This window comes from Gekko japonicus, unplaced genomic scaffold, assembly GCF_001447785.1.
Source record: "Gekko japonicus isolate JY-2015 unplaced genomic scaffold, Gekko_japonicus_V1.1 scaffold283, whole genome shotgun sequence".
Classification (NCBI taxonomy): Eukaryota; Metazoa; Chordata; class Lepidosauria; order Squamata; family Gekkonidae; genus Gekko; species Gekko japonicus.
Window position 1 is genome coordinate 137,960 of NW_015166429.1, and position 18,720 is coordinate 156,679.

The 18,720-nt window shown below is 44.7% G+C and overlaps 1 pseudogene; it reads right to left on the reverse strand.

Moving 5' to 3' along the window:
• Positions 1–7,247: 7,247 nt before the first annotated feature.
• Positions 7,248–7,985, reverse strand: LOC107110943 (annotated as a pseudogene).
• Between the last annotated feature and the right edge of the window lie 10,735 nt (positions 7,986–18,720).

Below are 18,720 nucleotides of genomic sequence, written 5' to 3' on the forward strand. Positions count from 1 at the left end.
CCCTCTTTCTCACTGTCCTGTCCAGCGCGAGCTGTGCTAAGCCAATGCTCTCTAGGTGTGAGTCAACGCACGACTACTGAAGAGAGCTTAAATCATCTTTATTTAACTTCACACGCATTCAGAAGATCATTTACTCACAATCGACCAGATAGCTGGGTGGAAAGTTACATCTTGTGATCTAGGTCAGTTCTATAGCCGTGGTGAGAAAGAGATGGGCTTCCCCTCTCCTTGCAGTAAGGGTTGATGGACAAAGAAACAGAAAAGAACAATAAACTCCTATCTTTGAGCCTCTGAGCTCAGGAAATTACTCTTAATGAGCCAGTCAGAGGGAAGCTTCTGGGACCCCTAACTGTGGACTCCAATTCCCAGGTGCAACAAGTCTTAAAGATACAGAGCAGTTTTACTAAACTACAGATAACGCTGACTGGGGCCAGCACAGGAGTGAATAGCAATATTTGGTTCTCGACTCAGCTCTGTAGCCAATACTCCATCATAGAATGGTAACAGGAATTCGTACACATGTATATGCATGGAATGTTGTTATGCTTTCCTCTTTATGAACACACTTCAGCTCTTTCCTCTGGTGTATGAAGATGCTTAGGGAATGAAATGTCTTTAAAATGGACACAGTGATAACATCTTTACGGTTTCAAAGCTTTATTGGCTTAAACTGGAAACTAATGATAAATAACATATACAATGCTCCAGAAATATGTAGATGTATTGAACACATTGCAATAAGTATCACACACAATCAAATGTACATTTCATAGGAGAAACTCATGCTTTTCTGTACAGAGTTACAGAATAAAATATAAGACTCAGCACTGCAGTACTCCTTGTGGAAGAAAATGAGTTTGAGTCTCTCTCAGACATTCCTGTTACAGTGTTGTACAAAGCAATACGCATGCACACATGCATTTTCTATGTACAAAGGACTCTTTCCACAGGGGCAATTTTTTGTAGATTCTGTTGATCAGCCACCACTCTGTTGATTTACATTTCACTGAATCACTGTATTGCAAAACAATGTACACATGTATAGAAATAAAAATGTTACCATAACTCTTCTTTCAAAATTATTCATTCATAAACCCAAGCTCTATGTTCTATTGGTTCACATAATGTGTACATTATTTTTTCTATATACAAAAGCACAATCAAGACTTAGTTATGATAAAAAAAATTATCTTGGATCTTTGTTTTATGAGTAAGACAGTATCATCATTATTGATCCAAACCATAGAACATTAGCCATAGTATTTCAATGTACTCATCTTTCTCAGGATGACTACATATATTGGTTTGGATTCAATCTGGTTTTTGGCTGGTGAAAAAGGGGGATGAGCCCCTCTTTGACCTCCAGAATGGCCATGCTCAGGACCACATAGGGCCTTCACAGGAAAAAAAAATCATGTGGGACAGGGGCTGTAGTAAGGATGAAGACTGAGTGACATTGAGTTTAAAAGTTTGTTGGATCAAATCTATTATATGTGGCTAAAACTGTGGCATGCAGCACCGCAAAGTTTACCAAATACTACACTAATAGCATTTCACACATAAACAGTTACGAATTCCAGAGGGTTGGCGGTTAAAGTGGTAAAAAAAATAATGCTTTTCTAGCCCAGGGTCTACTTCTTCAGGTGCATGAAGTGGTGCTATCAGAGATGGACTTTGGGAAAGAAGTTCAGTAGTAGGGATGCCAGCCTCTAGGTGGGACCTCAGGATCCCCTGGAATTACAGTTCATCTCTAGACTACAGAGATCAGTTCCCCTGGAAAATGGATGCTTTGAAGGGTGGACTCTATGGCATTGTACCTTACCCAGGTCCCTGTCCTCCCCAGGCTCCATCCCCAAATCTCCTGGAGTTTCCCAATTTGGATCTGGCAACTCCCCCTACCCATCCCCTGCTGGTGGCCAGGGGGGACTTGTATAGGATGGTGCAGTATGTCTAATTGACCACTATAAATGCAGGTTGAGGTAAACCTTTGTCTTCAGTCATAATGTAAAACATATTCTTAGCGTCTCCATTTTTCAATCATTGAGATATAAAACTACATAACTTTGTCTGGATTACACGAAGAACATAAGAACATAAGAGACGCCAATGTTGGATCAGGCCAATGGCCCATCCAGTCCAACACTCTGTGTCACACAGTGGCCAGAAATACCCGGTGCCATCAGTGGGGCCAGGACAATAGAAGCCCTCCCACTGTTGCCCCCCCACACACAAGCACAAAGAATACAGAGCATCACTTGCCTCAGACTAAGAATTCATATCTATACCTTGTGGCTAATAGCCACTGATGGACTTCTGCTCCATATGCTTATCCAATTCCCTCTTGAAGCCATCTATGCTTGTAGCCGCCACCACCTCCTGTGGCAGTGAATTCCATGTGTTAATCACTCTTTGGGTGAAGAAGTACTTCCTTTTATTTGTTCTAACCCAACTGCTCAGCAATTTCATTGAGTGCCCATGAGTTCTTGTATTGTGAGATATAAATATTTAACTTTTTTCTTCCAAATGGTAGAAGACAATTTTGGATATTAAATAAATATACAATCAAAATAAAACTGTATTTTTCTCTGTACAGTCAGATCATAACATGTTCTCACGGCCTACACATTGTCGAAATCCATTTTTATATTATTATTTACAAATAAAACCTTTCCTCTTAATCTTAACATTGCACTTTCCATCAACACAATAAACGTGATGATTTGCTAAAATATAACTCTAGAGTCCTAATGAATAATCATAATATGATAATCAGCAATATATAATACTGGCTTGTCTAGGGTAATAGACAATGCAATCCTAAACAGAATTACACCCTTCTTAGTCCAGTGAGATCAATGGGTTTAGAAGGTTTCCATGTTGCAACAACATAGAAATAAAAATGTTATTTTGTCAAGCAGCCATTTTTATAATTCTTACAACTGTAAGCCAATAACACCCCTTGCATTCAGTGGAGCTTCACTTGAAAATGAGTATCTTTACCATACAGCTACAATGGCTTTACACAATGTGGCAATGTTTACAAATTGTTGCTAAGATGCAGTTATCTTACCATTATTAACCCACTCTAATAAAGGGCCAGTTTCTTGCTCTGAATATTGCACCATGTGGAAAGCTACATTGACGAGTTGGGAATCCCCAGAAAGCAGCACCTTGAAGAAAATATTTCCAACTGGCATCATTCTACCATATATAATAAAATCTTGTTAAGCCAAGTAAATAAGTCCCATTGAGGTACAAAAATAGAACATACAGAAACTGTCAATCTTGAAGATAGCATCCTGAAATAAAAATTGGGGGGGGGGAATGTCCCATGGAAAAGGAATCATACTTGTACATGGTAACTCCCCCCCCATTTCTATTTTGAGAGGTAACTATAGGAGGGTGCTTTTGTAAAGGGACTACGGTTGGCGTTTATGGCACTGTTTGTTATATGCACAATTTTGTTCTTACTGCATGTGTTTTTTGTTATCCAGTTTCTGTATTTCTTATGATACATCATGTCTTATACTGTTTTTGGTATACTAATTTCTTAATGCAGTTTTATGGCTTTGTTTATTGTGTCTTTTATACTATTCTTATTGTTTTGTTTTTTTGTAACATGCCTTGAGTATCATCAAGAAAGGCAGACTGTAAATAAATAAACTATGGGAAAGGCATGTGCTTCAGGTCCTTGGAACTGCAATCAATAGAGTCAACCTCACTGGCTGGCTGCCAGAAAAAGTCCATGAAGCAATTATGCTGGGCACAGCACATCCCAAGAAATGTCGAAAAAAACCACAAAAGACCATCTTTGAAGAATGCTGAATTGTGAAGACATTACAAAAGAGACACTCTGGTTATAGAAAACTTATGGGCAGATATTATTGACTCAGGTCTTTCCTCTTAGCAAAATAACTGGATTTATTTTTAATTCCAAGGTTTTTCCTAGTGTTTCTAGCATAATGCCTGCCCTTACCAACCAAGTGGACTGATATGCAAAATATTAGTTACCACATTGAAAGGATGAGGGCACTTATTATTACTGAAGGCCACTGTCCTCCCAAAGAAACAGATCAAATTTTGAAATAATGTCCACAACCTACTTACCAGAGAAACAGGAACCTGAAGCAGGTATAGTTATTGATTCAAAGCAAATTATGTCAAACACTCCCAAATTTTTCATATGCCAGTTCTATGGGAATTCCTCTTAATTAAAAATGCTAAGAACTCCATAAGAAAACATTTTAGGCTATGAGCGATGGTGTAATAATAATGGGATCACTTTAAAATGTGTGAACACTTATTTATAACTAAGTAACATGTATAACATGTATAACATGTATAACATGTAGAAAATAATTTGGATATTCTGTTAAAGAAAAGGTTTCATAAGCAGCCAATTTGTATGATTCCAAAAAACTGGTTTGCACAAAGTAATGACACATCCAGTATTTCTGCTGGAGAGAAAGGAGGAGCCCTTTTGGATCCCTCAAAAAGCTATAGCCTGGATCATGGTACCAACAAGTATAAAAATCATGTGGCATGGGAACTGCAATGAGGAGGAAAATCAAACAAGATCAAGCAGAAAATCTGGAGGGCTCAATCCATTGGCTGTGTTCAGACATCACAAACAGTCTCTGGTTTGTTCATTGTTAGAATAAACCTAGGGTTGGATCCAGCCAATATTTCTACTGGTGAAAAAAGCAGAGAGGCCCTTTGACAACTGAAAAAGCTTTGCTGGTAATCATGGGACTTACATGAACAACAATCACATAGGACAGGGGCTGTAATAAGGTGGGGGATTAGGTGAGACTCCTAGTGTATCCCTGGGGTCTTCCTCCTTTGAATCCCAGTTTGTATGAACATATTGCAGTTTGTTAAAATGTATTTTTAGACCAAATACCAAACTGAGGTTTCTTTCAAAAGGCAAAGTCTTCAATTTCAGCTGTGCAGAGTGGACAAGGAAGGGGGAGGGAACACATGAGCCTGAGGCAAAAAAAAAAAGTGTGAACAATCCTGAGTTAGTAATGTCAGAATTCATCCATATGTCTTTTTTAAGGGAATCAGACAAGGTAAACACACTGTCTCTGAAAAAACACAACAAATAAGCAATTTACACTTTCTGTGAAAGAATGTGAAGGGACCTAGGGGAGAGACTTTATTCTAACAAAAATGATTGGATGGTGGAGTCAGTCTCTCCTACTGTAGCCTCAATTTATTCACACACTAATTACCATAAACAGTAATTCCAAGTCAGTTACCTAGCCATTCTGATGCTTTTAAATTGTCCTAGGAAAGTGAAATGCAATTGGATGGGGTTGTTTAAATTTCCTTTCATGTTTGGCCCTAAAACATCCTTTACGTTTAATTCCTACAACGTACAGGCAATTTCTTTAGTCACATACAAAAGCTATTCCGCCATTTTAATTAGTATAAGTGACATCTCTAAAATTCCTGGTCTGCTCTGTTCTAACACTTTGAACAATCTGTTACATTCCTTTTCCTACATCTGCTCTTAAAGCAGGAATTTTAACTTCTTCCTTTTTTTCTTTCTTTCTGTTGCTTAACCAAAAGCACTGGCTTGTTGTGTACAAGTCTGGCTCTTTTAATACCTGAACAACCTGAGAAAACATCATCAATATTAAAATGCTTTGAGAGTTAAATATTCTCTTCTCCTGCTTGAAACTTATCACAGGCCCTGAAAATGATCAAGTAGCACTACTAGTGTGCAACAGCTCTGTTTTCACACGCTATTTAAGCCGACACACACATCACTATTACAGTAGAGTTTTTATTCTAGCACGAAGCTTTTATATAATAGTTCATCTTGTGGAGAAGATGATGCAAAGGGAGGACAGATATAACACAAAGATTGGTGGGAAAGTAAGGATATTTTTAAATGTCTCATGCTTTGACATTCATTGTAGTCTAACACAAAAGCACATTGCCAAAATGGAAGTATCTTGTTTCCCATTTCCAGGCCAGCCCATTTAAAGAATTCTATGTTACAGATAGTTTTAAACATGATAGTTTTCATATGAAAGTTAGCGGCATTTTTGGCATCGGATTCAGCTGTAACCTGACTAGGTTCCTCTTTGTAGCAGCAAGGTAAAGCGTACAGTAATGAATCATTATTGTGAAATCAGTATACTACGCTGAACTTTGGATTGGTAAAAATACTTAAATAAAGCTGAGCTCCTGAGCCATCATACAAAATTAAGTAACTACTCTGCAGGAATAAAGGCTGCAGTGCACAGACTGATGGAATGATTTTCCTGACAGCAGTGGGGTTTTTTTTTGGGGGGGGGGCTTCTAGATTTTCACTGACCACCTCAGGAATTAATTTCTGTCATTTTAAGAATATACAAAACGGCTCTTTAAGATTCCATTTCATAATCGGAAAGCTAGAATTTCCAACTCCCCCTCCCCCAAGATAAAATCTTTCATTGAAATCAAAGCCTTTTTTTTTTAACCTCACAAGGAAATTCAGCTCACTTCTCCTAGCCTTCTATGGCTAAATATCTGTTTAACATGCCAGCGCTGATTCTCATGTAGGCTCATTTTATTTTCTGTCAGGGATTCCTTAATTTTTCTTCCTCCTCCAAAAGGAAATTTAAAGGGTATGCTTCAAATTTCACACCCTAATAAAGAGCCTAATCTACTGTGCAAATCTCTGCCTTTCACATGCTTTCTACTATATATCTTTCTTCTCACAAACACACCCAGACATGTTATAACAAAAGTCTCACCAGCTGCTCCAGAAGAAGGTAGGAGTTTTGGCCTTCTTGCCATCACCGGCGATAAAAGAAAGAGGCTTTAAGAAGCACCCAAACCAAGAAGAGTTGTGCTTTCCCATGGTAGGATGAGACTATATTGCCATAAAAGCAAAAATATATACAATGCTGATCTTGTTCTCAGGAGAGGCTGGGTTAGATTGTATCAAGGTATGGTGAACAAAAATGTTATAAAACTCAGGATGTGTAGATCTTACAGGACGTGTGAGAAAAAAGGGAAAGCATTGGATAAATTCTCTGGCACAGGCACCAAGAGAAGAGGAATGAAGCACTGAAGAATTTGGTAGTACAATGGAACCAATGGCCTTACAATGGAACCAATACAGAAGATGATTGTAGTGCTATGAAAGGGTCAGTCAAATGCCTGGCTGGTAATGATGGGGCTATCTGAAGGGGGGGGGGCAAGACAAGGAAAGAACTCAGTGCTTTGTCCAAGTAACGTAGGTGCCATATTCAGTGTGAAGTGACACCTCCAGGTGGCTCGGCATGCGGCAAAATGCGAGCAGCCAGCAGACAAGCCAGAATGATGCCCACCACTTGCATGAGTGCCAGCCCGAGCGCAGCAGTGGCAATGTAGAACATGTTGTCACTGACAAAGTTACAGACCTTGCTGAAGCATCCATCATGGTAAATGCCCCTGGCATTTGAAGGAAGAGGACTGTGCAGGCAACCTTTGTGAGCCCGACAACAGCTCACAGGCACTGAGCCATTGGGTGACTGTTGCTCCATAGACCAGGGAGAAGAAAACCAGTCCCGGTAACTCTCTACCCCACAGCAGTCCAAGGTGCGTTGGACAGAATCCAGGGCCTCTGCCTTTTCCTCATCGTCTGTGTAGTAATGTATGGCTTCCCGCAGCCCGTTCTGGAAACCTTCAGCAATATCCTTGCGATAAAACAAGCTAGAGAGCCCTGCTGCTAGGCCGGCCACCAACACAGCCAGCTGAAAGCCCCCATAGGTGCGCAGCAGGCAACGGTGCTCGGTTGCTGCACTGACACAGCCTAGGAAGCCCCATATGATGACTGCAGTGCCAGTAGCCAACAGGATGATGGAGGTATTGGGATACTCATTTGTAGACAACACCAGATAGGTGCCCAGTGAAATCTTGGCCCAAATGCCAATGGTAAGCATGATTAGCCCAGCTGCCCAGAAGACAAAACTGAAAGCCATTAGAGAGAGCTTGAGCACAGCCATAATACCTTTTTGGCGAAGTTTGATAAATTTCCTAGGTGCTGAAGAGTGTTTCTGGGAAAAGAGGTCACACTTGAGTGCCACTGCTGAGTTCTTCTTGATGCTGCCTTCAGATAATGTTTTGTTGTAGTTGTGGCTAATTTCCACTTTGTGAGCTGGGTAGCAATGGGTGCCTTCACTGAGGATTCCAGACACCTTTTGGATGTTTCCTAGAGGTACTTTAGCCAGGTGATGATATTGGGCAGTGTTCTGTTTTGCTCCCGAATGGTGGTGGATGTTGCAGACAGCTTCCCAGCCTAAACCTTGCAGAGGGCCACCTGTGGAGCTCTCTGCCTCCTTGAGCAGATAAGAATCTAGGATTCCCCCTTCTTTCTCTGGATAGTTGCCTGCTACTCTAGCTGCAGCTGGCACCACCAAAGTCTGGGCTTCCTGCAAAAAACAGGGAGAATCACACCCTGTGAAACCAGTCAGGCAGTCTCTCTGGTCAAATTGCTGTCCAGGGTGTTGAGCTGCTGCGCTGGTAGTGAAAGCTGATCTTGACACACCGGAGGATCCCCAAGGATATGAGGACCGCCTCCTTCCTGGACTGGCACTCAGCCATTCCAAAGACTCCCATTGCTGCCTGTCTGCCTCTGGTTGCATGCCCCGCCTTGGTGTGGCAGCTACTAATTCACTCGTCATGGTCTCTGTTTTTCCTGTTCTTGAAGCTTTTCTATTTGAGGAACTGTTTTTCCTTTTTAAAAAAGCCACAAAGCAAAAACAGCCACAGCAACAGAGCTGTACAGTCGGCTGAGATCCTTTCCTTTAGATCTTTCCCTCCTCAAGAGCTTAGCGATCTTTTAAAAATGTAACATACCTTCTATCAACAGCTGAGGATCACAGGATTTCCCAATATCTCCCTGCTAGCGGTAAAATATCCACACTGGAATTGTATCCATTCTTGACTGTCAAGCACCTCATGTCTGCTTCTTGTCTTGGAATGTGCTCGTGACTTACAGATACAGATAAGTGTCTCCTGTGCAAAATGTCACAAAAAGGGACATTATGCATCCGTGGTGGTCTGTTAATTAAAACAGAGCTCTGTCTAAGAGCTACAGTATTCTGCAGTAATACCTTATGGTATGAGACATCTGGCAACTCGATGCTGTTCTGTGGAGTCTTGTAGCCCTCCACTCCTCAAATCTACTTCACTAACCTTTGCATTAACTTAAAGAAAAGAAAAATACTGCAGAACACCAGGCTAGCACAATGAGATGGGGATCTGTGAGCTAAACATCCACCCACCCCTCTCCCTCTTCTGCTACCATCCATGCATAGCAAGCAATATGGGATTCCAGAAGAGAAAAATGGACTGTTTAGATTTCCCCTTGAGAGATTTATGGCATAATAAACAGAGGGCCATTTATCAGATTGATTATTCTCTTTTTCCTTTCAATTGCAAGATGCCAAAATGAAGAGTTCTGCAGCTGGCAGCACAAGATTAGCTCTGGACACAATATATAACAGCCCCTGATTACATTCAGCAAAGGATGAAATATTTCACAGTCACTATTTCTGTGATCACATCCAAAGGCTTGGCACTGGAAGGCAATGAACTATGGTTTACAAAAAATCATTTTACAGAGGTTTGAGATTTCTATTCACACCAACCATTGTTACCAAAAGTGGCAACAACACTCAATCTGGTTATTTATTATATTTTTAGACAGGCTTTCAGACAAAAATTGTCTCCCAATGGGCCCTATGGCAATTAAAATTCAATATACAGTGTTGACGACTCACAAACTAAAGGCCAGTCTGCTCTTGATGAATCTTCATGTCTACTATGAGGGTTTGATAACAGAGGTACAATGGGGTTTGGTGTGTCCTGTGTGTGTTAAGTGCCATCGAGTCACTTTTTTCATTTTTAAAAAACAATTGTTATTGTTTTTTATTAAATATTGTACAAACATGTAAAGATTCCACTATATCCAGTGTGAAATATGACAAAACTTATATACTATCATAACTATATACGTGGTTTAGTCATCTTTCCGTCTTCAAAAATATCAGTAGGAACTATATCCTGTTCCATTAACTATTCTACAACCGGAAACCAAAGAACTTGAAAAGATTTTTGATAATTCAGCAAATTAGGCATAATCGATTGTGACGTGATTTTACTTAAAAAAATTTTTTTAATCCCATAGTTTATTTAGCCACATATGTAGAATGGGACAGGACTGTTCCCTCCATTTCTTTGCAATTAATTAAAAATAAGAGATTAATTTTGTTTTATTTTTCTTTTCATTAGAATTTGGTCAATATGAAAGAAGCGCCATCTCCGGCTTTTCTGGTAAGTTACAACCCGTTATATAAATTTGTTTAAATATTTGTTGCCAGTATTTTTGATTGGTGGACAATGCCACCAGCAGTGTAGGAAATCTCCTATTAACCCACATTTTCCCCAGCATTTTGGGCTTGTTTTGGGATTTATCCAGTGAATTCTAGTTGGAGGAAGGTACCATCTGTTTATTACTTTAAAACACTGGTTCCCAAAGTGGGCAACACTGCCCCCCAAGGGGTGCTGGAATGACCCAGTAGGAGCCTTGGGTGCAAATTTGTCACTGCATCTTTTTGTCCACTTTTTGAAGGTAGATTTCCAGAGAGGCGCTGAGTAATTTTTTCCTGAAAAGGGGATGGTAGGCCAAATAAGTTTGGGAACCTCTGCTTTAACAGAATTAAAACATACAGAAAAAATATTAGTTGTCATACTTTCCAAATTTCAGGCCAGTCTGTATCTTTTATTCTATTTTGGCTCTCCATTTGCCATACTGCTTGATAATATATTTTCCTTTCTCTGTCCTTGGAGATTAAAATTTTGTAGATGTCTGAAAGGAGACCTTTAATTTCTCCATCCTGTCATTTGAGAATCAATTCCACTCGAGTTAAAGGTTTTGTGAATGTCTCTGAGCATCCATCAAGTCAGTTCTGATCTATGGCAAACCTATGAATTAATGACCTCCAAAACATCCTATTGTGAATAGGCTTGCTCAGGACTTGCAAACTGAGGGCCATGGCTTCCTTTAGTGACTCAATCCCTCTCATGCTGGGTCTTCCTCTTTTCCTGCTGCCTTCAACTTTTCCTAGTGTTATTGTCTTTTCCAATGACTCTTGTCTTCTCACAATATAATCAAAGTATGATAACCTCAGTTTCATCATCGTGTCTTCTGTGCAGTCCCACATGGGACTGCCTGAAGGCAGGCCTGCCGCAGAAGAACATTCCAAGAGCTTCTTCAATATTCTAGAGTATTGAGTCCCCCTCCCCTCGGAGAGAATTGTGAAATGTCCCTGTGACGACCTCTTCTCTGGGGAGGTCTGGTTTTCCTTTAAACGTGTTCTTATGTTTTATTTTACTTTGGGTATCTGGCTGCCACCAGGAAATTTTATTAGGCTTTCCAAACCTTTTACTATAATATTCCTATCACAGGGTAGGTGGATCGAGAGTTTAGGCGTTCAAGGAACTATGTGTTTCCTGAGGAATAATGGATCAGGCTTCTGGGATAAACTTAACTAAAAAGGATTTATTTGAAGAACAGAGTAAGAAGTTGTTTAAACTGTAACTGGTTTGGAAATAGGTATTTGTAAGTACTTGTCAACTGTATCACACTCTTTGTAACTTTGACTCTCTTTAAGAACTGTAGATTCACTTTACAAATATATACTCCTTTCTCTCTCACACTATCATGGCACAGCACTTTCAGTTATCTCTCAGGGATTTCTGCATATACTTTGTAACACTCTCTCATATAATGAACTAACTCGTCCTACACAGGGATGGGTCTCTCCTCTCTTACACAGAACTTAACCGTCTGCTTAACACAGAGACTTTTACTTTTATAGTCCACACAGGAAAACTTCTCTCATAGAGACCTCAGGACAAAACTCATATCAACTGCTTTTACACAGCACTCTCTGCTGACTAACTGTTTTTCTGTTCTCATCAACTGTCATATCTCCAACAGTCACTCCTGATAGACATTCAAATCATCCACACAGCATCCATTCCAAAACCCCTCCCTCTCTCTGTCACTCACCAATCACACCACTTGCCTGTTTCAACCACACTAGACTTTCACACAGCAATGTAAACCAAACTTTTAAAGACACACACACAAATAAACATGAAATCGTTACAGTCCCATTTCCTGCCCATTTGATCACGTGACGAGGGGAGGGGAAGGCACCTCTCTCCCTCAGTCCTTTTTGCTGCCCTGAAGGAAGGACTTATCCAGAGCTACAGCTACTTACCTCAGTAAAAAAAGAGCGAAATTCAAAAAGCTGATTTTCCTCAGACAACTTACCTTAAGGACTTGGAGTCCCAATAGCTCTATTTAAAAAATGCCAAGCTTGTGGAACGAAAATGGATACCACATATGATCACCTCAAGTGTCTCCTGTGCCTGGGGGAAGGCCACAACACCACCACCTGTAAGATTTGTGGTACGTTAACCCCTAGAACCAAGCAGGACAGGGCGCTGAGACCTAAAGCGACCCTTTGGGAACAAGATTTGTTGGCCGGACCCAGCACTCCCTCCCCCTCGAGCCTCATGAATGACTCTTCTAAGGGTCCTATTAAGTCCCACAAGCCAAAGCAAAGCTTGGTAGGGAAAAATTGTAAATGGTCCGTTTCAGCCCAACCGCCTTCGAAAAAGGCAAAAACGGGCAAGTCAAAGTCCCCAAAAGTGCCTCCGATAAGCACTGGGATGAGAACACTGTCGCCGCCACTGCGACTGTCGTCGGAGCCGTCATTAGCTGTGACTGCACAAACGATCAACGTCGAAACTGCCTCGACGTTGACAGAACGTCGGACCTCTCCTCCAGCTGCATCGACGTCAAGACGTTCGCGGTCGATTCACCGTCGAAGTCCAGGCTCTCGACATTGATGTTCTTCGACGTTGAGCCCAGAGGAATCCCGTCAACGTCAGACATGCTCCCCAGTACTACTTTCAAGGGAAGAGCCTGACATCATCAGCCTTCATTCATCACACAAATCCTCTAGATCTTGCTCTTTAGGCAGTAGGAGACGGGACACTCCTCCATGGGGTTATCCTCCTGATTTGGAACACATCCCTCCATGTTTTTTGCCACCTTGGTACCGTACTCCTACTACGTCGCAGAATTGTCGTAGCCCAAGCCAGACCGCAGGCCATCGTGAATGTTGATCTAGATCACGGACCACCACACATCCAAGGTCCCCAGAAGGACAGGGCGATGTCTTACAGTCAGAACTGCCACATTCTGAACAAGCCTCTGACAATGACTCTGACGTGGAATCAGAACATACCTTTCTTCCATCTCCAGATGATACAGTGGGCGATCCCACTCCAATATCACCTACAGAGGACTTACGGGTCTACTCGGAACAGCTCCTTCACATGGTTAAAGCCCTTAAGATCGATTATGTCTCCCCCAAACTGTTTTGGGAATTTTATACTCTTCTGTCTCAGGGCCGGTTGCTATCCCCTTAGTAAAGGGCATTAGAGAAATTACCTGTAATAATTGGGCAAGACCGGCTTCAATCACAGGTTCTGCTAGGAAGGTAGAAAACCTCTACAAGATCACGGAGGATGATGCCTTCTTTTTATACCACCATCCTCAACCCAATTCAATGGTAGCAGAGGTTATTCCGTCTAAACAGACGGGGGGTCCAAGATCCTCTTCTTTCGACAAGGAAGGTAGGAAACTAGATGTTTTAGGAAGAAAGATTTACACTTCTGGGGCACTAACCCTGAGAATAGCCAATTTTAAAGCTATAATGATCAGATATCAGGTTAGGTTGTGGGAGCAATTAACCCCATTTTTGAATGCTTTGCCTGATGATAAGAGAGATCAGGCCAAACAGGTACAAGCGGAGGGCGCTCGTTTAGCCAGACACGAATTCAATGCATCTAGACACTCTGCTGACGCAGCGAGCAAAGTGATTGCGTCTGCCATAGTTCTCCGCAGACATTCGTGGCTGTGTACATCTGCCCTACCACTAGATATGAGATCTCACATAGAGGATTTGCCCTTCGAAGGTAAACGTCTGTTTAGCGAACAAACCGATGAGGTACTAGAAAGAGTGAGGAAGACAAAATTCACTGCTAAATCGCTGGGATTAGCCTCACAACAACAACAGCCTGTTAAACCAAGGTATTTTCCTAGACACTTCCAAACCCCTAATGCTGCGGGGAGAGGTTATCGTTTTCCAACCACTGTTTCCCAGCCCTTCAGAGGCGCTTTTCAACAACCATACCTCTCTAGGCGACAACAGCCCAGACAATGGAGGTTACTCCCGACCTAGAAATCCTCAATGAATAGAGGGCTGGTCTTCCTATATGTAAGGGTTGAGGAAATTCTGTTTCACTGTATCGGAAGAAGTGTGTTTGTACACAAAAGCTCACAACTTGCATAAAACTCTGTTGGTCTTAAAGGTGCCGCTCCGGGCTGTAAAGCTGTTCTACTGTCTTCCTATATGTAAGGGTTGAGGAAATTCTGTTTCACTGTATCGGAAGAAGTGTGTTTGTACACAAAAGCTCACAACTTGCATAAAACTCTGTTGGTCTTAAAGGTGCCGCTCTGGACTCTAAAGGGGGGGGAGACAGGCAGCCTGGCCGGCGCACCTGCAAGAGACTGCTTGGGAGACGGCTCCGAGCAGTGCAAAGACAGCGAGGCTCGACGCTTTCAGACGCCCCAGGCCCTCCCGCGACCCCAGGCACACACCCGCAACCAGGCTCACCAGAGTCCGCCCCTCTTCCGACGCTGGACCGATTTTCCCCGAGGCTAGAAGAGCGGACAGTAGGGAGGAAAGGAGACAGGGAGGCAAACTGGAGGAGGAGGAAACGGGTGAGAGAGGGAAATCCACACCGTGAAAGGGGGTGGTGGAGGAGTCTCCGGCCAGCAGGAAAAGGGCTCTGGCCTCCGACTGGTGGGAGCGGCCTCCGACTGGTGGGAGCGCACTCCACGGGTAAAAGAGCGGTGGATGATCCCTCCCGACAGGGTCCTGCCAGGCGAACCGAGGGAGCGCAGCAAGGGCAACGCGGGAAGCGAAAGGCCAACTGCGAGCTTTGCCTAGGCGAAGGGTGGCCAGGTCCGCCTTTGTCCCAGCCAGGGGCCGTGGGGAGCCGTTCCTGGAGGGGGTGGGGGGCAATGTTCCATCTAAGCCATGGAGTCTTATGAGCAAAAATTCTACTTTGTGAGCGACTGGCATTAAAGTTGTGAGTCAGTGATTTGGCTTCTGCATAAATTAGTTTGCTCTGGAGCCGTCCTTCCTGAGCTAAGAGAAAAATGTGTGAGCTGGAGACTAAAAAGCTGTGAGCTAGCTCACACTAACTCAGCTTAGAGGGAACACTGGTGGTGGGATGGTCCCCGAAGAAGAGAAGGCAGGGAGGGGAACTTCCTTGCGCCCTGCCCCACCCCCGAAGACCACCTCCAGTGGCACCCCCCCTACTGGCAAGGCCCTTGGCCACGAGGAGTCCCAGACGACCACACCGGAGCTCAGGGGGGAGGGGAACATTTCGCCCGCCTCCGCCCTCAGGAACTCAGGGGCAGCCGGCGGAGCTGAGAGGAGGCGAGAAAGTTTCTGCGGTGGGGGCCGCGGGGGCGGGACGCCGGTGCCACCGGGCAGATCTCTTTAAATATCCCCTCCCCAGCCCCTCTGGAGCCAAAACCACTCCTTGTGCCTCGTCTCCCAGCGACAAGGGGGGCGTGGCGCCGGCGCAACCGGGCAGATCTCTTTAAATATCCCCTCCCCGGCCCTGCTGGAGCCAAAACCACTCATCGGGCCTAGTCTCCCAGCAGTGTGGGGGGGGGTGTGCCAGGCGCCACCAGGTGTGTCTCTTTAAATATGGTCTCCCCGGCCCGGCTGGAGTGGTTTTGGCTCCAGCGGGCTGGGGAATGTATATTTAAAGAGATCTGCCCAGTGGCGCCGCCCCCCGCCCCCCCTGTGAAAACTTCCCTGCCTCCTCTCGTCTCCACGGCTGCCCCTAACTTCCTGAGGGCCAGATATGCACCTCGCGCCTGTCTCCCAGTTTTCGTGGGGGCTGGGGGGGCGCCGGGTGCCACCGGGCATTTCTCTTTAATTATGGTCTACCTGGTCCCGCTGGAGGCAAAAACCACTCCTCACACCTCCCATGACTCTCCTGCTGCCCCCAGTGGCTGTCATTCCACTTTGGGTCCTGTCATTCCACTCCCAGAGCTGTCATGTAACCCATCTGGGGCTGTCATTCCACTCTCAGGCCTGTCATTCAACTCCCAGAACACCGCTGTTACTGCCAGGGGTTGTCATTCCACTCTGGGGGAAGTCTTTACAGTCCCTACATCATGTCCCCCCAGGGGCTGTCATTTTACTCTAGGGCCTTTCATTCCAGTCCCAAGACATATTTGCTACCCATCAGGTGCTGTCATTCCACTCTGGGGCCTGTCATTCAACTCCCAGAACACTGTTGCTACCCCCAGGTGCTATCATTCCACTCTGTGTTGTGTCATTCCAGTCCCAGAACTCTCCTGCTACCCCTGAGGCTGTCATTCCACTGTGGGGCCTGTCATTCTAGTCCTAGAACTCTCCTGCTTCCCCTAGGGGCTGTCATTCCACTCTGGGGCCTGTCATTCTAGTCCTAGAACTCTCCTGCTTCCCCTAGGGGCTGTCATTCCACTCTGTGGTCTCTTATTCCAGTTCCAGAACTCTCCTGCCACCCCCCAGGGGCTGTCATTTCACTCCCAGAACACTACTGCTACCCCTAGGGGCTGTCATTTCACTCTGGGGCATATCATGCCAATCCCACAACACTCCTGCTGTCCCCAGGGGCTGTTATTCCACTCTGGGGCCCGTCATTCCAATCCCAGAAACTCCTGCTGCCCCCAGGGGCTGTCGTTCTACTCTGGGGCTCGTCATTGCACTCCCAGAACACTCTTGCTACCCCCAGGGGCCGTCATTCCACTTTTTGGCCTGTCATTCCACTCCCAGGACACATCTGCTTCCCCTAGGGACTATTATTCCACTGTGAGTCCTGTCATTACAGTCCGAGAATACTCCTGCCACCCCCAGGGGCTGTCATTCCACTCTGGGGTATATCATGCCAGTCACAGTACTTTCCTGCTACCCCCAGGGGCTGTCATTCCACTCTGGGGCCTGTCATTCCACTCCTGGAACTCTCATGCTACCCCAGAGCTGTCATTCCACTATGGGGCCTATCATTCCACACCCAAAACACTGCTGCTACCCCCAGGGGCTGACATTCCACTCTGGGGCCTGTCATTCCAGTCCCAGAACACTCCTGCTACCCCCAGGGGTTGTCATTCCACTCCCAGAACACATCTGCTACTCCTAGGGGCTGTCATTCCACTCTGGGGTTTATCATGCCAGTCACAGAACTCTCCTGCTACCCCTAGGGACTGTCATTCCACTCTCGGGCCTATCATTCTGGTCCCACAACACTGCTGCTACCCCGAGGGGCTGTCATTCTACCCTGGGGCCTGTCATTCCAGTCCAAGAACACTCCTTGTACCCCCAGGGGCTGTCATTCCTTTGTGGGGCCTGTCATTCCACCCCCAGAACTCTCATGCTACTCCCAGGGGCTTTCATTCCACTGTGGGGCCTGTCATTCCACTCCCAGAACATTTCTGCTATCCCCAGGGCATGTCATTCCACTCTGTGTTGTGTCATGCCAGTCCCAGAACTCTCCTGCTGCCCACAGGGGCTGTCATTCCACTCTGGGGCCTGTCATTCCAGACCCAGAACTCTCCTGCCACCCCCAGGGGCCTGTCATTCCACTCCCAGAACACTCTTGCTACCCCTAGGGGCCGTCATTCCACTGTGGGGCCTGTCATTCCAGTCCCAGACCACTCCTTGTACCCCCAGGGGCTGTCATTCCTCTGTGGGTCCTGTCATTCCACTCCCAGAACACATCTGCTACCTCTAGGGGCTGTTTTTCCACTGTGGGGCCTGTCATTTCATTCCCAGAGCACTCCTGCTACCCCCAGGGGCTGTCATTCCACTCTGGGGCCTGTCATTCCAGTCCGAGAACACACCTGCCACCACCAGGGGCTGTCATTCCACTCTGGGGCCTGTCATTCCAATCCCAGAACACTGCTGCTACCCCCAGGGGCTGTCATTCCACTCTGGGGCCTGTCATTCCAGTCCGAGAACACACCTGCCACCACCAGGGGCTGTCATTCCACTCTGGGGCCTGTCATTCCACTCTCAGAGCAGTGTATTTTGGACCAGAGACCTTAATAGAAAATCCATTCCACATTTTCATTGCAACTCTTCTTGATCTGTAATGTATTTCAATGTAGCCCATGGAAGTCAATTGGCATTTCTTGCTCCCATTATTTCCAATGGGCCTTCAAGTCTCTCCCATTGTTTCCAATGGGCAAGCCTGTCCTTCCTTTTAGTACATCTGTTATGTATTGCATTGTATATAACTGCTATGTAACTGTGCCATTGAGACTTGAATGTAAATACTGATGTGTGAATCGCCTGATTGAGATGCCATGTTGAGCTTCATCCTGGGCTAGGATCCTAATGTAACCAATAGGAGCCCTAGCCCAGAAAGTGTCTGCCAATCACCATGCAAAGCGGGATCGCTTGTGATTGGATGTTAACTCGTCAACCTCATAGGTTGTTATCTGTACAGGGGGTGTGGCTACACTAGCCGGGAAGGTTTAAATATAGACAAGCCAGTGTATTTATTGCTGATGATTGGTTCTAATGATGG